This window comes from Erigeron canadensis, chromosome 1, assembly GCF_010389155.1.
Source record: "Erigeron canadensis isolate Cc75 chromosome 1, C_canadensis_v1, whole genome shotgun sequence".
Taxonomy (NCBI): Eukaryota; Viridiplantae; Streptophyta; class Magnoliopsida; order Asterales; family Asteraceae; genus Erigeron; species Erigeron canadensis.
In genome coordinates, this window is record NC_057761.1 from 40,526,090 (window position 1) to 40,541,520 (window position 15,431).

At 35.9% G+C, this 15,431-nt stretch overlaps 1 pseudogene; it reads left to right on the forward strand.

The window, feature by feature from the left end:
- The first annotated feature begins 9,695 nt into the window (after positions 1 to 9,695).
- On the forward strand, positions 9,696 to 13,768 carry LOC122592325 (annotated as a pseudogene).
- Positions 13,769 to 15,431: the final 1,663 nt, after the last annotated feature.

The window sequence follows — 15,431 nt, forward strand, 5'->3', positions numbered from 1 at the left end:
GAACGTGCTATGAGTGCGGTAGTCATAACCATTACCGCAACACGTGTCCAAATTTAAACCGAGCATGGGGTCAGAGGGGTAATAATCCAAATCAAGTACTAGCTATTGGTGGAACTCAGAATCAAGGAAATAATCAGGGACAAAGAGCTAACAATCAGAATCAAGTGGTAGCTAATGGAGGGAATCGGAATCAAGGGAATAATGCCAACCAAGCCCGTGGTAGAGCTTTTGTCATGGTAGCAAATGAAGCTCGTCAAGATCCAAATATTGTGACGGGTACGTTTTCCTTAAACAATCACCTTGCTACAGTATTATTCGACTCTGGTGCTGAGTACAGTTTTGTTTCTATTAAGTTTATGCCACTCCTAGATAGAGAACCCATAATATTGAATACTTATTTCTTGGTTGAGGTAGCTAATGGAAAATTTGATAGAGTTGATAGAATCGTTAATGATTGTACCTTAGAAATAGAAGGTCATCTGTTCAGTGTTAACCTTCTGCCTTTCTCGTTAAGGAGTTTTGACGTAGTTATTGGTATGGATTGGCTATCGAAGCATAGAGCCGAGATAATTTGCTATGAGAAGGTGGTCCGTATACCGCTAGGAAATAGTGAAATGCTACTCATATATGGGGAGCGGGTGGAGGAAAATCAGAAGCACCTCATGGGCATTCAGGCTAACGAGAAGAAACTCGAAGATATTCCTATCGTACGGGATTTTCCACAAGTTTTTCCCGAAGATCTAACAGGATTACCTCCTGTAAGACAAGTTGAATTCCGTATAGATCTTATTCCGGGAGCGACGCCAGTCGCCAAAGCTCCATACCGTTTAGCACCTACCGAAATGCAAGAACTGTCTAATCAACTCCAAGAGCTCCAAGAAAAAGGCTTCATCAGACCTAGTCATTCGCCTTGGGGAGCACCAGTATTGTTTGTCAAGAAAAAAGATGGTTCGTTTCGTATGTGCATCGATTACCGGGAGTTGAACAAACTGACAGTTAAGAATCGTTACCCTCTTCCTAGAATCGACGACTTATTCGATCAACTTCAAGGTGCGAAGTTCTTCTCGAAAATAGACCTTCGGTCCGGATATCATCAACTCAGAGTTAATGAAGCAGATATTCCAAAAACAGCATTCAGGACTCGATATGGACATTTTGAGTTCTTAGTCATGCCTTTCGGTTTGACTAATGCACCCGCAGTTTTCATGGATTTGATGAACCGTGTATGCAAACCCTATCTCGATAAGTTTGTTATTGTATTCATTGATGACATTTTAATCTATTCGAAGTCTAAGGAAGAACATGAATCTCACTTGAAAATGATTCTTGAACTACTTTGGAAAGAGAGATTGTTTGCTAAGTTTTCGAAGTGTGACTTTTGGTTACAAGAAGTTCATTTCCTTGGGCATGTAGTGAATAGTGAAGGAATCCATGTTGACCCCAGTAAGATCGAAGCAGTAAAAGATTGGAAGACTCCTACGACGCCATCAGAGGTTCGTTCATTTCTAGGCTTGGCCGGGTATTATCGACGATTCATCGCTAACTTCTCGAAAATCGCTCAACCACTTACTCAGTTAACCCAAAAGGATAAGAAGTTTGATTGGGGAGATAAGCAAGAAAAGGCATTCCAAACACTGAAAGAAAATCTATGTAACGCTCCTATTCTTACCCTCCCCGATGGTCTGGACGATTTTGTAGTTTATTGTGATGCTTCAAATCAAGGCTTGGGATGTGTACTAATGCAAAGGGGTAAAGTGATTGCTTATGCCTCTCGGCAACTCAAAATCCATGAGAAAAACTACACCACCCATGACTTGGAGCTTGGTGCAGTAGTTTTTGCACTCAAATGTTGGAGGCACTATCTCTATGGGACGAAAAGTGTGATCTACACCGATCACAAGAGTCTTCAACATATTTTCAATCAAAAGGAGTTGAATATGCGACAGAGGCGGTGGATTGAATTATTTAGTGACTATGATTGTGAGATTCGTTACCATCCGGGTAAGGCGAATGTTGTGGCTGACGCGTTAAGTAGGAAAGAAAGAATTAAGCCAAAGCGAGTACGAGCATTGATCATGACAATTCATTTGGATATAAAATCAATGATAAGTCGGGCTCAAGATGAAGCATTGCAGAATATCAATGTAGAAAAAGAAGGGTTACGTGACCTTGATCAGCAAATGGAGCGTAAAGAGGATGGAGTACTGTACTTTGTAGGACGAATATGGATTCCACTTGCAGGTGGATTAAGAACAGTGATTTTGGACGAGGCACATAGTACGAGATACTCCGTACACCCGGGAGCTGATAAAATGTATCACGACCTTAAGGATTTGTATTGGTGGCCGAGAATGAAAAGAGATATAGCCAGTTATGTCAGTGGATGCTTAACATGTCTAAAAGTCAAAGCTGAACATAATAAACCACCGGGTTTATTAGTGCAACCACAACTTCCCGAATGGAAATGGGAAAGAATAACCATGGATTTTATTACAAAGCTGCCAAGAACTAGTAGTGGGCATGACAAGATTTGGGTGATAGTAGATAGATTGACAAAGTCTGCGCACTTTATAGCTATCCGTGAGAGCTACACAATGGAGCAGTTAGCAAGGATTTATATAAAGGAGATAGTGGCAAAGCATGGAATTCCGGTGTCTATTATATCTGATCGTGATAGTCATTTCACATCACGATTTTGGCAGTCATTGCAAAAGGCATTGGGAACACGTTTAGACCTGAGTACGGCTTACCATCCTCAAACCGATGGCCAAAGTGAGCGTACTATTCAGACTTTGGAAGATATGCTTAGGGCGTGTGTGATGGACTTTGGGGGAAGCTGGGATATTCACCTTCCTCTAGTTGAGTTCTCGTACAATAATAGTTATCATTCAAGTATTAAGTGTGCTCCATTTGAAGCTTTATATGGGCGGAAATGTCGCTCACCTGTCGTTTGGGCTGAGATTGGAGAAAGTCAGTTGATTGGCCCGGAGATTGTACAAGAGACAACAGATAGGATTTTTCAAATCAAAGAAAGACTGAAAGCAGCTAGAGACCGCCAAAAGAGCTACGCCGACAAACGGCGAAGGCCTTTAGAATTCTATGTTGGTGATAAAGTGTTACTTAAAGTGTCGCCTTGGAAGGGCATGGTTCGATTTGGAAAGAAAGGAAAGTTGGCACCAAGGTACGTTGGACCGTTTGAAATTGTTGAACGGATTGGTCCGGTAGCTTATCGTTTAAGACTACCTCAAGAACTAAGTAGGATACATGATACATTCCACGTGTCAAATCTCAAGAAGTGTCTCGCGGATACAAGTTTGCATGTACCGCTAGACGACATTAAGATTGATGACAAGTTACATTTTGTGGAAGAACCAGTTGAGATCATGGATCGAGAACTTAAGACATTAAAACGTAGTAAAATTCCAATTGTCAAGGTCCGGTGGAATTCAAAGCGAGGGCCAGAGTTTACTTGGGAGCGAGAGGATCAAATGAAAATCAAATATCCACATCTATTTAATGCTACGACTTCCAACCGTAATTCCAACAAAATTTCGAGACGAAATTTTCTCAAGTAAAGGAGACTGTGACATCCGTCAACAAAACTGGTAATTTATTATAGTCTCTAACTTACATTCCAAATTTCTTGACTAGTCAATGTGCCTATATAGTATAACAAGCATAGAAATGTGGAGATCATTTCCAATATGGGATCTCTATTACTTGATATTCAATAGTTTAGGATTGAGATATTTGATCTTCCTAAACGTAGATGACTATAACTATCCCCGTAATTTCTAGACTTGTAGTTGTTAGTCATATTTATTTATAGATATTGATAAATTAGTATACGCTATTTAGTGGTGAACGAAATCAATAATTATAAAAGTAATATATAATTAGTATAAGTCGTAAGATGGTAATAGTAATAGTAAAATATCATATGTTTAGTAAAAAAATTTTAGTCATATATATATTACCACAATTTAATGGTGAGCAAGGAATTTTAATTCCATTAGAATTCTTATGATACATTAAGTCTAATCATAAACTAACTAAAACACTTATCTCCATATATATATATATATAATAAGTATACCCTAAATAATAATAAAAAAAAAAAAAAACAAAACTTCTCCTTGCTTTGCTCTGCCGTCGAACAAAGAGGGAACACCACCACCAAAACCAAATTTTTATCACACAATTGTCAAGCTTCCATCTTAAAAAAAAAAGTTAGTATCGTAAGAGTGATCATCGACTTTGGTGGTAAAATTCTTAATCTCTATCTTTTATTAAATTATATATATTTATGTACAATCTTTGTAATCTATTTGATGAATATATATTATGGCAAATTTATAATAATGAATGAAAGGGTTTTTTTTTGGTTAAATCAAAAGCTTGAAGTATAAATCATATTAATGTTAAAAGTTTAAAGTATTTAATGAAGTATAATAATTAATGTAATAAAAGAAATCCAATTACGAAGGCATGAAAATCATAATAACAGATTTAATTAGGTGTTGGAGAGATTTGAAAGTTTATATATAAATATTAGTTGTAGTAGTCTTTAAAACAGTAAGTTTGAGTTATTTTAGAATCTGGACAGATTCGTTTTGTTAACTTTGAAAGGTCGTATCTTGGTCATGGGAGATGGTTAAGTCACGTTTTTGGTGTCTAAAATTAAGTTCAGGAAGTCTACTTTCTGGTGGAAGCGGTTTCGTGTCAAAATATGAAGTTTAAGGTTGTCAAACGAATTTTATAACAAAACTGCGCAAAGCTGAGTTTTCCGAACAGATTTTGGTCGACTTCAAATAGTCATATCTTGGTCGATTTTATGAACTGGACAATTATTTTTCTCCAGAAACTTTTTTGAGATGTTAAGATTGTACAGTAAAAAAATTGGATTTTTTTGAATCTTCGAAGGCCCTTAACTTTTATAAAACTTTTCTGTGTGCGAACAGTGATCTTTCTGACTAGTCTGTAATCATTGAATTTTTAAAAATAGTTAACGTGCCAAATAAATTATGTAAAAATTCATGTAAGTATATAACACTCTAAGGTAACACTAGTTAAGATTTGGAATCTTGAATCATTCGTTTCATCCTAATAAAAAATAGATAAAGTTACAAAAAATTTCAGTTAATATGAACTTGTAGAATTTAATCTTAAATCAGTAAAACAAATATTATATATTAAGTTATGTGACTTGTAACTTAATAATATATGGAAAAAAAAATCATTTGTAAATATTTTGAAAGTAGCCATATGTGTATTTCATCAAATACGAGTTACAATGGACGGTTCTTGACCATGTCCATAATTGTAACTTGTTCATATTTATAGGTTATGTAGATTCTAGCGACCTTGTTGGATTTGCATAACTACTTGCTTGTCGAGGTGAGTTTCGTGGCCCCTTTTTATTTTATTTTTTTGGGGGAAAATGATGCTCAAAACACTTTTCATTTCTTTACTAGTTGTGCCAAAACTTGTTTGTTTTCATGGACAAATACGTGTAATTATGAAATCGTGTATGCTAGCTTGCTTGTATTGATTTCTTTGATGCAATAGATGTCTTTTGATATCTATTGAAGACTATTGGAAAACTATCGACCAACTTTATACTCCAGCTGGTAGTTGTTGGTATTTAAAGCATGATTGAGTTGTTAATAGGAGTGATGGGGATTGTGTTGTTGGATAACTATGATGACATTGATCAGTATTTAGTATGCTACTACATGTTTATATTTACACTATTGTCCAAAACTTGATATATCATGCACAGCAAACTCATTTGTATTCCTTTAAACCTACGAACTCACCAACATTATGTTGACATTTTCGAGCATTCATTTTCAGGTAATAACAATGTTTAAGAAGATTGAGCTTATGGACTTTAGGAAGACCAATAAAGAGATCCTTCATGGACTCCTAGATTGCATGTGAAACGTTGAACGCTATTTGCAATTATTACTTCTTTGCTATTTGAGGCGTGCTGCCTAGACTTTCCGTTTATGGAATTTACATTTATTTGAATTTCATTTAGTATGACTCTATTATAAAGTCCATGTGCCATTGCTATATCTTTTAGTCATATCCTACGATTCCGCCTAAGGTGGGGTGTGACAAATTATGTGTGGAAAATAATCAATCAGCTTAATTTATATGACTAAAAATCAACCCAAATGACACGTGAATTCCACTAAGTCTCTTTGTTAATCTTATCTATTGATTTTTCCATATATCACCATCTTATAATTAGGTTATTTTTTTAACATATGAATTAAGTTAATGAATCAGTATTCATTATTTATACTAAAAAGTTAAGAATAACAAGTAGATGTGGAATATGTATTGCGTTGGGTTAATCAACAAAGATATCGTTTGATGGTAAATTTATATAAATATTCGTGACACATATATGCTCTTGCTCTTTGAAATTAGACTAGGTTTTTCCAATGTAAGTGAAGCATGGCAGCATGCTACGGGGTGGAGCTTTAAGACTAACGGGAGCAAGGCTTTATGAGGAAGCTCCTCATAGGGTATCTCTTGACAAGTGGCAATCCACTCATCAAGGGGCTTCCTCTCATTTTATCTTGGAGCAAGACTTCTCAAAAGAATGCCCTTTTGTGGGCCAATCTTGTATTTTTTTTATTTTTTGTTTTATGTTTTGTTTAATAAAACTTTGTTTTTTACTAATCTTTACCCTTGAGTTTTTATCTTTGTATTTTTAAGCTTGGAACTATGTTTTGCAACTTAACCAACTTTTGTATTTTTAAGCTTGGAACAAGATATACACAAAAACAAAGTTTTTAAGCTTCAAATGTCCAAATATCCAAAACCAACTACGTTAGACGCAGTGGAAACTATTATTCGTATTTTGGCGACAAAAACCATAACCACTTTCAAATGTCTGAATATGGAATATCCAAAACTTGTTCATGAATATCATTCACAGTGAGTCAATAGCATAAAAGAACATATGGAAACTAACCAATCCATGCAGTTTATACAGACCAAGATTCCATGCAGTTTATACAGACCACTTTCCAGAAGTCAAAAATCATTTAACGTGATTGTCATTTGTAACCCATTACTTGAAAAAGTCAAGATTCCATATCTGTAACTAAGAAGTACGTAGTGTTGAAAGGATATGGCCACAAACATAAATCTGGGTTGGTATCATCTGGGAAGTTAAAAATCTTTAAGTTTAAAAATTCTGTTTTCGAAATGTATATACCTATACAAAAATTTGTAAGATAGATAGATAGTTGTGAAATACAAAGAAAAGGGGTTAACTACAATTGTAAAAACAAATTGATAAAAAAATAAAAGTGTTGGTGACTGGTTATGTACAAAAAGAAAAGAAAAGAAAAGAAAAGGGGTTAAAGTGAAAAAGCAAAACATTAAAAAACATAGATAGATAGCCTTTTCAGTGGTGGGACACATCTCCAACGTCTCTTTGCTTCTTCAAAGTGAAGGCTTCAATTTCTTCACGCCACCCCAAATTTTCTGACATATAACTCCCCCCGGCCCAATGTACAGGGCTTTTCGGGGCTTCCCGGGGCGTTTCCAGGCATAAAAAGTGAAAAGAAGCCCTTTGCTCCGCTCAGTCTAAATGGAATGTTGCAATGTGTTTCACAAGATTACAAGTGGTGTAAGAAACTAAAAACCATAATGAGTACTTTTACTGGGACATTTTTCATCCTTATTAATGTACTTATCGACCATTTGCCAAGATGTTATGGGCGAAGGAAAAAAAAAGTAAATTACACTTTTCGTCCCTTAAGTTGACACGTTTTACACTTTTCATCCCTTAAGTGAAAAAATTACAATTTTGACTTTAAACTTGGCAGAATTTTGCAAACGATGTCCCTTGGTCATACGGCGTTAAATTTCAGCCGTTAAGTCCCACACGTACAAAACACGTGAAAGACTAAAAGTGCAAAAGGTGACTAGTTCAGGGACGAAAACTAAAACTTACATTATATATTGTCATCATCTTCATCTTCTCCGGCTGACGTGGACGGAAAATTCGCCGGAGAACTTAAAATGCCGATATCTCGCTGGTTTCTTCGAATTAGACTACAAAACCACCACCACAAACTTCTCAAAATTAATTTTTGCACGAATCCTAACCAAAAGATTTCAAATTCAACACTTGCCGGAAAACTCAAAATATTGTGGTCACAAAAACCGAGTGTAATAGAGTAACCCGCCCTCCATTTAGATAAAACTGAGGACTTCCATAACGAGATTCATGCCTTCACTAAATCAAATACTGGTTTCCAACTCTTAAATAAATACCTTAATACCCAAATACGTGAAAGGAAAAGCATGACTTACAATGTAGTTTATCCGCTAGCTCAGAAATTTCGGGTAATCAACAGTGCTTCCATAAAGATTAGACTTGTAGAAATTGATTTTTAACCCCAAAACAAGAAAAAAGACTCTCATAAGTCTAGTGATACACTCCACATTGGATTTAGATCAAGCAACAAAACGTCATGGTTTCATGTTACTGATCTTCTGTCTCAAATCCATCAGGAAATCACAAGGTTTTATTCGCAATATAATTCTGAGCATGTTGATGTGATGATTTCTTCATTTCGTTGAGTTTGGTCGGTAGTTTGTTTTCCGGCGAGATTTTGAGTTTTCTGGTAAGGGTTGAATATGAAATCTTTTTGTTAGGATTCGTGCGGAACATAATTTTGAGAAGTTTGGTGGTGGTTTCGTGGTCTAATTCGAAGAAACGAGTGACATATCGGCATTTTAAGTTTTCCGGCGAATTTTCCGGCCACTCAGCCGGAGAAGATGAAGATGATGACAATATATAATGTAAATTTCAGTTTTCGTCCCTGAACTAGTCACCTTTTTCACTTTTAGTCCCTCACGTGTTTTACATGTGTGGGACTTAACGGCTGAAATTTAACGCCGTGTGGGCAAAGGACGTCGATTGCAAAATTCTGCCAAGTTTAAGGTCAAAATTATAATTTTTTCATTTAAGGGATGAAAAGTGCAAAACGTGCCAACTTGAGGGACGAAAAGTATAATTTACTCAAAAAAAAAAAAAAGATCCATCTCTATCTCTATATCTACTATCTTTATCTCTATCTCTATCTCTATCTCTATTTCTACTACATTATAAAACATGTGTTTCCGCCAAATTTTTTTAACTTTTCAATTTTCAAATTAAAGGAAATCTTAGCCACTCATTTTCATCTTTCTTCTCAAATCTTAACCACTCATTTTTTTTCCTCTCTTCTCCATAAATCATTTTATTCCTCTAATTCATTCAAAAATCTTTTATCTCAAAAATTGTACATCGATAAGTTATAAAAATTATATGGGTGTTCTTAAAGATTTATGCTCTTTCATTAGAGAGGTCATTCGATATACTTTTGATATTTTTTAAATCTGAGACCAGATCTTGTACGGCTAAGGTATTTGGCTATCACACTCTATGACATATCACCTCCTATGATCTTTTACACTTTAGGTCTATCACCCTCACCATCTTAACGTCGCAAAGCGCATGAACTTTCACTTGTAATTATTTATACATTTGTTGATGAGCTTTATGTATTTATCTAAGATACAATCCTTTATTATATGGATAAATTGCTAGCATGTGATACGTTGATTGCTTTTGTAGCAAATGTTTTATATTCTATTAAAACAATCAATCGATTACATGTATGAAGGTTTCGAGACAGGTATTTAATGTGTTTGTCTTAAATGTATCGATTGATTGTTTTAATAGATGATAGAATTGTATATATGCTAATGGCCTAAGAAATTGTGAATTGGTATTTGATTAAGAAATATGACTTTTTAGGGGTATTAGGGGTAGTTCTACCGGCGGCTTGGCAGCTATAGCTACTTGGTAACTTACATCGAGTTGCATCCATTATCTTAGATGTAGGCAGTACTTACTTATATGCTCCTATGACTTACTTGCACCTTTTAGGTAGGTGGCCTAAGTAACTCTATTTCATTGGATGACTAGTACCCTTTATTATTAGTGGGCCCATCGCCCATCGGGCCGCAGGACACCCTAGATTCCCCTTACATATAGAAGGTTTATGTTTTATTTTGTTCTATGTTTATGTTTTATATGTTCAAATGCGCTTATCTCCTATGCTTCTAATGTAGTCAGGTATTACGTGGCCGACAGATATGTTACTTACACCCTTAAACTTTGCTGTTTTTCCTTACTTTTTACCGTTTTGGCCGGAGGTCCTATGGAAGCAGTCTCTCTACCTTCTAGGTAGGGGTAAGACTGTCTATGTCATACCTCCCCCATACCCCGATTGCAGGGATTGGGTCTTGTTGTTGTTGTACTTGATAGAATTTATAGGAGTTGGGGCTTAGTGACAAATTTGACTAAGGGGTGTGGATGTCGAGGGTTCATATCCGAAAAATTTATGCGGGCCACACTACTCTCTTTAAGGAGAGGCAGAGCTTTACATGGGCTAAGTTTGTGTGGCCGTTAATACTGTGAAGTGTGAATAGTGGGCTGTGAAAACCACAGTTTAAAATATAGCTTTAGAAAAAAAGTACTGTATGATATGTTATTGTTTTGATGGGGAAGATATTGTATTTTTATAACTGATAGGAATGAAAATTTCTTAGAGAGTAGGGATAAACAGGGTGCTTTTGTCGTCTTGATAAAATGAGATATGTTGTGGGTTAAGAACTTTTTAGTATGTTTTTTGTTGTGTCGTTCATTGCAGACTTGTAATGGTCATTTTTATGATGTATGGTAATGTATATTGTGATCAATGCAGATATTTTGTTTGAACATAGTTGAGTCCCCCCTAGAGTTGAATTGTGCAAAAGCAACTAACTTTCGACCAATATAGCATTACCAAATACAGTAAAAAGATACTTGCATTTGGCTACGATTTTATAGAAATATTTACCTAACTGTAGGTGGGCCTCTACTATGAGGAAGCCGCTGCTGCACTAAATGTCCTCTCACTCAGCATTTTGATAAGACATGGACGTCTCATATTCACCTAAAGGCAGCTTTGTTTTATGCAGAGGCTTGTTATAGGTATAGCTTAGAGCTTCATGTGAAAGAGGAAATTGGGGAAGAAGTTGCAAGATTGAAAAGTGGCATTAGCAAATACTTGATGTGATTAATAGGCTTGAAACAAATCTCAATTCTAATCTTGATACGACTATGAAGGAGAATGATAGGGTCTATCTTATGAGGGTTCCTCCATCCAGTTCGCTACAACCTCTTCCTGCATTTTCTTTGGTCAAGTCAATGGACATGAGTGATTTGTTGGATCCCAGCAAGGATACGCTGTTTGCTAGTTTAGTTCCTGACAGTAGTGCCAAGGCTCTTTCAAGGTACACTGAAATGGTTGATGACATCATCAGAACTCAAACTGAGAAATTACAGCAAGGTAGTGAGCTTGGACGAGTGCACCTCAAGGAAATGAATTTGGCGGATTCAATTCTTGCTTTGGGAGGCCATTCCGTCTTGCCAACTGCTTTATGGGAAGATGTAGAAGGGGTGCAAGTTAGTGGTGGTCCAGCTGGTTTGCAAGGTGAGCTCCAAAACTCCATGATTTGAGAAGAGTGAACCATGAATTGGTGGTCCACACGGAAGAGCTTTTACAGAAAGAAGCAGCAGAAGACACACATTTTCGTTGCCAATTTAGCACACGATGGACCAGACCTCAGTCTAGCACTCTTACAAAGAATTTACTGGACCGGTTAAATAAATTTGCAGCAAATTTGAAGCAAGCTGCAGACAGTGATGGTAAAATTGAACGATCTGTGAAGGACCACATGGCACTCATGTCTATTCTAGATACCCGCCCGGTAAGCTTTCTTGAACTCTTTACATGGACTGTTGACTACTTTTATGGACTTATTAAGTCGAGTTTCTTTGCAATTTATCTGTTGAGCTACAATTAATATATTAGATGATTGTGCAATTCTGGCAGTTCCTTCTCTGATAACCTTATACTAAACACTGTGTGCTTTTACTGTTCATATGATTTGTAAAAAAGTATTATCTGGAGTTCAAAGACAATGTAGCTATTTTATTCACTTTTGTTAAGCTAATTTGTTTTTTTGCATTTGTTACTTACCAGATAGAATCTGCCCTAACAACCTTGGGAAGGCCGATTATGTCATTAGATGCCAATGAAGACGCTATAGTGGGCGTCCTGAAGCAGAGCTTGGTAAATTTATATTTTTAGGCTATGATGTGATAAGTTCTTAAAATGAACTTGGTTTCATTGTGTGTTTCTTTAATAATTTTTACAAAAAATTGCCACATTAGTCTACTTCTTGATAAATGAAACTTGTGCGTACCAGATTTTTATAAATTCCTGCATTTGTGGATGCAATTGGAGACATTGGGTGCACAAAGGGAAGGTTTGGAAGACATGCTTAAAGATACGAAGAGAAAGGTATGCCTTCTTTCTAGTCTAGATATTTATCTGGGATTTTCTACGCTATTATTCTATTAGTATTTTATTAATTATTAATACTCTCATATTCATTTATGTCCATCGGTTCTAGGATGATATACTTCCTAAATTGATGGCTTCTAATGGATCATTCGAGGATCTTTTCAGAAAAGAGATAATAAAATATGATCATATATGTGAGGAAATATCTCAAAATATTCAAGCACAAGAGCAATTATTGCTTCATATTCAGGTATTCTTTCTTACTAAACTGTTTTATTTTTATACAAAAATACCCACTTAACTCACCTACGATTTTCTTTTTCTTTAAAAATATAATTCTTTCATTTTCTATACTTTATTTCTTATATCCTTTCTTCCATATAGTCTCAAAACAATCAGTTTGCAAACATGTTCAGTAGTGAGGACTATAGGGGTATGTGCCACTTATAAAGTCCTATGTTTTTGTTATTTTCTTTGTAATGTGCTTTTTCTTTCCATTTGATGCTCAACTCAATCTAATTTTTTTGTTCTACCGTCTTCTTAAATTTCTTTTTATAGAAGCCTCTCGTCTTACAGCATTGTACTTTTGGTCTGCAGCTTCTTGTGAGAAATGCTATAAGCAGATTGAGGCTGCTATAGCTAAGTATCGGGAAATTAAAGAGAATATCAATGAAGGATCGAAGTTTTATGTCGCTCTTCAGGTAATTGACTTTCTTGTATCGTTTTTAAGAAGTCAATCCCTGAGCATAAATATATCAAATAATTGATTTTATACGAGTAATTACGAATTTGCAGGAAGCCATCACAAGCATAAAACAGCAGACAAGTGACTTTGCAATGACCCGAAGTATACAATGCCATGACATGATTGAAGATCTGTAGAGACAGATATCGGGTCTCAGTGTTCAAGATGGTAGAAATTCGAGCACACACAATGATTCTTCCCAACCCAGGCCCGCTAAAAATCCCTATGACTCCATCCTCAAACGCCTTATTATCAGCCTCCACCATCAGGATACACTCAGCAACCACCTCCTTACAATATGCCACCACCTAGCGGGTCTTCGTACCCACCTCAAACAGGCCAACAATCGGGACTCACTGGGTCCGAATACGGCCAGCCTGCTTACCTGGGTCGGCAGGGGTCATCTACAATGCACCAGGTCAGCAACCAGGATCTTTCCCCAGGCCTCCAAACCAGAGTGGCTACTTGTATAAACAATGATTTGTGTATATAATATCTTATTTTGGGGGTTTTGGGCTATATTTTATCGTGCATATGATGTGTATAATGCAACTGAAATTGTGTTAATCTATTTGTTTGGTTTATAGTACATACACCCAAGTTAGTGGATATATGGTATCTTGACCTAAACATAATATATGTCCCAACATTTGTGAACTTCATTTACATGTACATGTTTTGTAAGTTGGCAGTTCTCTAAGCAAACAGAGCGATGTGTGCAGTATTTGGTTACTTAAGTTAATTGTTGTTTGATTATAAAGTTTATAGCCTCTTTTAAAATTTCTTGTAATAGGTAAGGTTATGGCAGGAGATGATATACAACAATCAATGGTCTTAAGTTTTAGGGGAAAGGTTAGGTAAAACATGAGGTACCTATCTTAGGTAAAACAAGGGGGATTATGTAAAATTCAGGAGGAGGTTATGTAAAATTTAGGGGGCTATGTATATTTATCAAATTCAAAGGTTTAATTTATAACATTTTTTTAAGTGGCAGTACCTAAGCTTAAGTGAGGTAAAGTCTGCAGTACGGATCATTTTTCCTAAATTTTATTTATTTATTTATTTGTACTGCAAGAGTGTTTTCAAGATATGAATTATCATGTGAATGAAACTTATTACTCAACTAACCTGTTGACGTTATGTTGCCTAACATGCCCTCCAGCGCATGAGTTTTGAGTATTATACCAAGTGTTTGCTTATACGAATGTTTACTTGTACAAATACAAACTAGATTAAATTGATACAATGAGTTTAATGCCAAATGTTCTTCACAAGAACTAAGAAACTCGTCTCTTATGAAGGAAAAACGTGACCAATATATACACTTGAAGTATCCTTATTTCACGGGGGACATTCAACGTGGAATGGTTTCTTGGATTATGCGTCTACGCGTGAAATTCAAAGCTAAGTAGGGTGATTGGTGTCAAGACCCGACTGAGAGAAGTTGATGTGTTTTGGTTAAAAGACTAACACGACTTGAGGTGTAATCTAGTTGATGCTGTTTTTGTTGGATCTTTTCTTTGGATGGTTTGGCCGCTTGTTTCACATGATTTCCTGATTCTTGCAACAGAGATATGTTTGTAACACTTGTACTGCTATAAAAAAAGATAAAAATATTACTAGGACCAAAATCCAACAATTATACTAGCTTGCTGATGTATCTATTGGTTACTTCATTTAGTTTCATATAGCAGCACTCTATAACTACGGCTAAATTCGTCGCAATAGACCCTACTGCAAAGGTCGAGTTGCGTGCTTAAAGCTTATAGCGACAAGATTTGTGACAAAGCAATATTTAGAGAAAACATTACTTCCAAATATATTCGTCAAAACAAATTTATACAAGTATATATATAACATGAATACAAATTAACTTATTTTAGTTGAGAATGAACACAAGCCAAGAGTTTGATACACTCAAATTTACTTATCATATGACGATACGGTATAATTGTCGCAACCAAAGCTACTTTGATGCAATATATGATAATAATGGTAAGTTAGTGTCGTGCTTTTTGCACGTATTCCGTTCTATTTCCCATTTTCCCTCACTTTCTTATCCTTCTTCTAGCAACATTTTTGTTCCGTTTCTTAAACTACTCTTTTCATTACGAACAACTTCTTACGCACATCATTTGTACAAAAGTGGTACCAAAGTGTGATTGAGATGACGGGGAGTTGGCCGCCTTTGATCCTTTTCCTCGCTGCATTTCTTGCGGCTTTGGTGTTGGCCAATGCATATCATGTTAAGC